This window comes from Pollachius pollachius (assembly GCF_949987615.1).
Source record: "Pollachius pollachius genome assembly, chromosome: 4".
In the NCBI taxonomy this organism is placed as follows: Eukaryota; Metazoa; Chordata; class Actinopteri; order Gadiformes; family Gadidae; genus Pollachius; species Pollachius pollachius.
The window spans coordinates 15,624,158-15,632,085 of NC_136937.1; positions in this window are offsets into that span (position 1 = coordinate 15,624,158).

The following is a 7,928-nucleotide window of genomic DNA, read 5'->3' on the forward strand; positions in this document are numbered from 1 at the left end:
GCCTCTGTATTAAATGTGCTGTATAACAAATTCTGCCTTGGCGATTATTATAAAAATACATTTATTATATCTGACAAAGATAATCATCATATTTATAGTATACATTTGATTCTGTTTCTATACTTAGTACCCATCCTATGTACCAGTGCCCATTTCTTAAGCGCACTACCTAACAAATAGGACAGGTCACTCTTCAAGCCAAAAGATATGTTCTCTGGAGGAGAAAGTAGGTTTCAGGTTCAAAACAACACTGTGACTAAGCACTACGGCGGTACAAATGGATGGGCATCTCTCAACGCTTGGCTTGGTTTGATACCACATATCATATGAGGCCAGGTTTAAGTGGTGTGATTATAAGTAGAAGAAATACCGTCATTTCAGTATCAGTAACAGGATTGGTGGTAGCATTTGATGTTAGCATTTGTGTCAGTATTAGTATATCAATATTATTCATAATCAAACCGATACTAATAATACTAATATAATTTTAATAGCATTATGATAAGATACATTTTACAATTATTAATATCAGTATCAGTAATGTCAATTTCATCAGTATCATTATTCACATTAGTAATATTAAAGGCTGTAGGTCAGATTCAAGAGCTATCATTTGAGTGTAATTTGTTAGAAATGCTCTATCCACCCGTCAGCCCTTAGTGAGTGAAATACACATTGAGAATATCTTCTGCTTTGACTGCACTTCCTCTGTGTAAGCCAATTCAATTTTAGACTGCTCCCAGCTAATTTTGGACAAATCAGGACCTCGCTTCCCTGTCTCTCTGCTCTCTCTCTCTCTCTCTTCTCCGTCTCTCTGCTCCCTCTCTCTTCCCCGTCTCTCTGCTCTCTCTCTCCCTTTCCAATTCCTGAGTTTGACCCACAGCAGCTTTAATGTCAGTATTAGCACTATTATCATCATTAGCCATAGCATTGTCCATGATGAAACCGTTCCATGTTTCATCATGTTGTACTGATGCGGAGAGCAGAAACACAAAAAAAACCAGCCGCTCGGTGCTTATTGAGTCTCTCTCTCTCTCTCTCTCTCTCTCTCTCTCTCTCTCTCTCTCTCTCTCTCTCTCTCTCTCTCTCTCTCTCTCTCTCTCTCTATGTCTCTCTCTCCCTCCCTCCCTCCCTCCCTCCAAGGAGCTCAGCCAGTGCCGCGGCCTTTCGGTGGCACAGCATTAACAGCTCTAGAGGCTGCCAATAGCTGCCTCTGACAGAGAGCGGGAGTGTATGGTGAAGAGACTCTCTCCATGTCTTACGAGGGCAAACAGGGAAACGAGACTGAGACTCACAGAGAAGGCACTAGAACCATGGCGGGGAGGGGACATGACAACAACGACAGATGATGAATCCCAGGAGCATAGGAAACCAAAGATAAATAGTCGATGATCTACGCTGAGTGCTGCCCATGCACCTCACCTCACTTAAAGCCGGGACAGAGGGGGCTCCCGGCTGTTGTGTGGCCCATCCATCTACGGGGCGAGGGGTCGGGCCCCAGGAGAGGGGAGGACATTCGCCATCGCCTCCGTCCTCTGGACCGGATCTTTGTGAACTCACTGGGGTATTCAGACAACCCTGCCTGCCTGACTGCCTGTCTGTCTGTCTATCCATCCATCATAGGCTTATACCTGCTAGCTTTCATGGTGGCATGACAAATGGAGACCATTTGATTAACGATCGGCAACGGAAGAAATCTGCAGTAATTGAGACAGGTGAATGAACACCACTTAGTATTGCTCATATAGTTCGCCGGAGTAGTGTGTGAGTGCGTGCGTGCGATTCGGGTAAGAAAACTTTAGAAAGAAAACCCACATGGACACTAGATATGTCTTTACATGGGGCTCTTAGGGCCCGGAAACCATCCGTCCCGCTCTGGTGGCCTTGTCCCCACGATGAGCGGACCGGGGGGGGGGTGGGGAGTTATCAGCCCTGAGCGACACCTTGTGCACGCCTCACTGAAGCCAGGACTTATACAGCGTCTGGCCTGATAGCACGCTGCCACCACCGGCCGTCTTATATCAGTTTGCATTCTATATCATGGAGAAGGATTATATTTTGGGGAGGAAAGTGACTGCAGACTGGCTGTGACATTCGGGGCTGCTGATAAGGGGGCTGGCCAGGCGGAGCGGGGACTGAGGACGGAGGAGATTCTGCCTCCTTTCAACAGTTACCTGGCAATAGTTTGGCAGGCCGAAATAAATAACAAAATCGCTCACACAGAAAGATGTTTGTCTGCTCTCGTGTGTGTCTGTGTGCCTGCTCATTTGTCATTGTGTGTGCGTGAGTGCATCTTTGTGTGTGTGTGTGTGTGTGTGTGTGTGTGTGTGTGTGTGTGTGTGTGTGTGTGTGTGTGTGTGTGGTGTGTGTGTGTTTTTTTTGTGGGCGTACTGACGTTAAGCATGCACACGTGTGTATGTGACGTGTAGGAGGAGGTGGGCGGAGGTTATGGTGAGGTTGTGTATGCAAGAGCGCTCCTCTTACTCTGGTCTGACCTCCACCCACTGCTCTCTGTTCTCTGTGACCGACGGAGGCTTACCCTGTAACAGGTGGAGGCCTGGTCTGTGTGAGGGGTGGAGGTCTGGTCTCTGTGAGGGGTGGAGGTCTGGTCTCTGTGAGGGGGGACGTTGGTCTCTGTGAGGGGTGGAGGTCTGGTCTGTGAGGGTGGAGGTAGGCCTACATGCCCAGCCAGCTGTGTCAGCAGTCAAGACAACACTGGCAGTGTGCGTCACTGTAAGGACGGGTGTGTAACACCCATTGTGTTACACTGTAACACAACGGGTGTGTGTTGGTTATGAAGAACTACTGCTGCTATCCTCATGGTAATAATATTGGCATTGCATTTGAATAATATGAATAACATAAAGAACAGAAATTACACCTTACATTGCAGCTTTTCTTGAAAGAATCAGTTGGAACACCCAACCACTTCTATCCAAAATAATGATCATAGCTAATTGCATCTTTATAAAGCAGGTGTGTGTGTGTGTCAATGCCCTTTCTTCTCCTCCAGGTTTAACAAGTCAAAGTAGCTTTAAGTGGTAACACGGCAGAGGATCAGAACAAGGCTATTCCTTTACTGTGATTTCAGTCATTGAAAAATCTCATGAGTCATAGCCGTTGAGCTGTGAAAAAGAGTGTGAAAGTTATAGTGTTGCATATTGATGATTCCAACAGGGATTCAGTAGTGATGTATGGGTGTAAGCATGTAAAGGCATGTAAAGTCTATGCAAAGGGATTTTCCTTTTTTTCTCATGTTGCTTAAACCCGCCCTATGTGACTTTTCCACTGCAGCTCTTTACCTTATTCAAAAATATCGGAGCAGTCTGACTAGCTGGGAAGGCCATATCTGACGCGGGTTTCCCAGACTTCCAGAACAACATAGAACAAAACAAAGTATTTTGGGGGTTTGATAAGGTCACGTAAAAAGTCTTACGGTGTTACCTGGCTGGAAAACATGCTCGCAGAATTCCATTGCTATGGTTTCTGTAGTAAATATCTTGAGTCTTGTTGTCATTCAGAACTGCAAAACCTTTTAACCGTCTGAAAATTATACAGCTTTAACTGTAGCTACAACTCCAGCCACTAGGGGCTGCTAATAGAAAACATGTATAGTGCAGATTTAACATAGAAGGTATCGGAAAATATATAGGAATGCCTGAATATATATAAGGTATGGATGCTTCTGAGCAAAACAGCAAGCCAACGTTACATTAAAGCAAGCTTCTGGCCAACAACAGAATTCAATGCTACCAAATCAACCATCTTTTTGACCATCCTCACAAAAAACACAAAAATGGACATTACGCTTAAAACGTTGTGTTTTGTTTAAAATAAAAGAAACGTCCTTCCATCCCTGGCACTGCTGGCTTGAAGAGAGAGCGGGCCACACTGGCTGCATTTGCGTTCTAAATCAGCATACTTTGATATTCCTTAGTCAGAGTGCCTGTTCATAGCGCATTGTATGAAGATTGCCCATGAAGTATTGATTGAATTAGACAAAGAGCCTTCACGAGGCTCAAAGAGTGAACACAATCATATTCCCATTAGTGGCGGGGTTGGTTGGGAGAGGGGCTCGCTGGTCTTTGTATCCTCCCACAACTTCCACATATTCAAACATTAACCACCGCTCATTTCACACAACCCTTCAATGTATCCACTTCTCTGACAGAGCACTCTCCCCGTCTCCAAATCCCCTTTCATCACGCTACTAATCCACCAACGGAAAAAGGCTGAGGTTATTTTTCATTCAGCTGCTGAATAGGTGGCCGGAAAATGGTCAAACTAAATGAAAGGTCGGCAGTTTGAATGTTTTTCTTTTTTTTTAAAGGTACTCTGTAAGAATCTCTCCATTGGCCCCTGTGGCCGGGAAGTGAACTGCAGCATCTGGGGACTGCATTCAGAGCACTGGAGTTCTGTCTCCTTGCGTCGCGACAATAACAACCACAAGCCCACAGGCCTTCCTAAGCAACGTAGAGAGTCAGGGTAGGGCTCATTCTTGGGTTCAATTACAACCTGATCTGGTATAGGTAATATAAAGCGATTCATGCATGTCATAATCCTGCACCTTATCGCAATAATTTGTAATTTTTTGGAGTATTGTGACAGTCTTTGAATCTTAACTGTACCGATATTTGGCATTTATTTTATAATTCCTTACTGTAAAGCCCTTTTAAAATTGTTTTCAAATGTGCTTTATCATTGAAAAATGTCCGACATGGATCCTGAGGTTCATTTGAGTCCTACTTGAGGGTAACTCCAGCCGCACCACAGGCCAGGTGGGGCTGCAGGAGGAGAAGGAGGCGCGCGGCAGGGGCTCCTCCACTTCCTCTTTATGTTGTAAGCTACAGATAAAGCCCTCTCCCCCGTCTCTCAGCAGCTGTCAAAACGTCTCTCCGTCAGCCTCCTACCCTCATCCCTCACGACTGTCATCCATGGGCCATCACGCACACCGAGACATGTGTAAAGCCCTGGAACACACTGGGCTGATCGAAGCCATCCCTGTTGGATCGTTTCTTTCCCCGACAAAGAGAGATAAAAGTGTCACAAGGATATGTGTGTGTGTTGAAGGCAGACCAAGACATGTACGTATATTTCTTGGTCTGCCCTCAACAGGACACGTGCGTGAGTGCGTGCATGCGTGCATGCGCTTTGAGGGCAGACCCAGACACGTACGTTCGTGTGTGCGCTTAGGGCAGACCCAGACCCGTACGTACGTACATACATACGTGCGTGCGTGAAGGGCAGACCAAGATACGTGCGTGCGTGTGTGCTTGTGTGTATCGGGTAGCTCTCAATGCTGCTATGCTACCGTGATGCGAGTAGGCGAGTCAAAGTCTCAGATAGCGAGAGAGTAGTAAGAGTAGCAGAGAGACGGCAGGCAAAAGGTCATACCCTATCTTTCTCTTGCACTTCTCTACAGGAAATGTCAACAGCACAGTGACATGTAACTACGCACCCTGACAGCCACAGGAAGACTGAAAGTCACTTTTAGCAGATCTTCATTACAGATTTTGGAAGGGACAAATGTTGGCCCATATAATCTGTGTGTTATACCAACACAAATGTCCCTGATTGCCCTCCTAGCTATGGCCACAGTTAGGGGGCACTGTTATACAAACCCCCAAACCCCACGGTTGAGCTGAACTCTTGAAAAGACAATTGCGGTGGGAATTCTGGGGCCACGTCAATCACAATTGTCTAAACTGACCAAACTGAATAAAGACTACTCCGAACATATAACAATTACCGTCATATATTTGGGTAATAACGGTACAATAACATGCAACAATCATACAACAAACTATAAAACATAAACAATAAAACATGCACAAGATGAAGTCCAATGCATGGGAAATCAACCTGCACCGCTCCAAGAGCTGTGCAAGCTGAAGTCTGACGCATTGTCTTATGCAAGGACTTCTTGTACCGTGGCACATCAGCTCTGCTCCACACATGATGTGTGATGGAAAAATCATGTTGTTTCCCCTTCATCATGTAAGCTCTGTCTCCTATTCCTTGCATCGTCTAGCCACTCTACTTGTCCCCAGCGTGTTATCTAACGTTAACCCTTGTGCCAGGGGTATACTGGTCACGAGGGAGCAGAGATCCCCTTATGCATTCTTCTCCTTGATGAGAATACAGGAAACTCTTTCCTTTAAGTAAACATTATTTGATTTGATCATTGACAATTATAATGTGGGCTCTCATAGTGGTGACTTCTCAGTTGGAACCTTTGACCCTTGACCACCACAAGGCTGTCAGCGAAAAGGCATAATCAATAAATGGCAGTTATAGAAACAGTTTTCATTACACAATCCAACCATCCGCTTCGAATGAACAAACGTATTAACTGTCACTTGTAATCGTGAAACCTCTTCATGCAACAACCAACATTGTTCCCTGATTGGTTATGATTATGTTGGTGAAACGGCCTCAAAAATACACTTTTTCTAAAATTCATCGAAAATGAAGATCATGTAATTACTGTTATCCTGTGATTGCGCTGCCAAAACAATTCACTTACTTTTACTGTTCTTTGAGTTGTAGTCGAGTCACTTCCTGTTATTATTACATCTGTTGACTCATGATCTACACGTCCGATCTGGTGTTTGGTTACATCAGCGCAAACCAGAACATTTTAGATACAATATTAAGACTACAGTGTGAATACTGATCAGCCATGAATGGGAGCTTGTCACAAATATTATGCTAATGCCCTGTCCACACACACACACACACACACACACACACACACGCACACACACACACACACACACACACACACACACACACACACGGGTTGGCTTTATTTTATCAAAAGGGGTTGCAGGACACCAACGTTATGACAGGTATGTAAATGGTAAGGTGTAGACGTTACCTGTGCATTTGTATTTGGCTTTTGGCCTCTCTCTCGGTTATTATGCTAATAACCATCCATCAGCCAACTCGTAAAAGCCCTCGCATATTTTGTTTAACAATTGCAAAAAAAACACACCTTTTGCACCACACACACACACACACACACACACACTAGGATTCATCAGGTTTTTGAAAGGCAGCGTTGGTGTTTGTTGGTGTACTGCATCACCTGTTAGGGTGCAGTGGTTCATCCACCCATCCATACATATGAGTGAAAACTCCACCTTGTTGTGAGGGCACAAAGGGATCGATTGTGTAGAAGAGGGCTCCTTTGACATCGCAAGAATCAAATGTGACACCCACCCCTCTATGTCCACACACATTTCCATGGATACGTGCTATTCAACTCGCCCTATGTCTCCAGACCAATTCGTGGATGCTTTTTCAACCCTGTTTCCCAAGGCTACAACTCAACCAGAGCAGCTCTGCTATTCCAGGGATGGGCGGACAGATGGACGAAGAGACAGACAAAGTCCTTCATTCTAGAGTTCAAACACTGCAGCTGGTGATGGCCATGAAATATCCTCCCTCACAGACAACGTTTGAAAAATGGGACCTACAGCCAACTTTGTCAGGCGGGAACGTCCTATTGTAAGTGTTGTGGCTCTCAATGGTTGCTTTTGTCTCTTAAAGGGCACCTAACCCTGGGTAGGTGTGGGTCACGGGACTGAACAGAGGTACCATGTGGGGCAGATGTGTTTAGGTTTGGCGGGATAAGGAGGAACCAAGTACCAAACGTCGAAGGACTCTCACCATTGGAACCTGGTTGGAGTTGTGGCGGGGAGGGCAGAGAGTTAATTGGCCACGTGTGGTACATCGGCCCACTGCGGGCTCTCTCTGCGCTCATGCTGACGAGCGCTAACGAGCCATGCTAACTCCCTTCCTCTGAAAGGAATGAACAGCGCCAGACAGAAGGCAGAAAGGGCGTTATGCTAGTTATCTTTATATTTTTTAACTGATACCGCCTCGTACCTTGGTAGCAAATAAAAACCTCAAGACTGTTTATT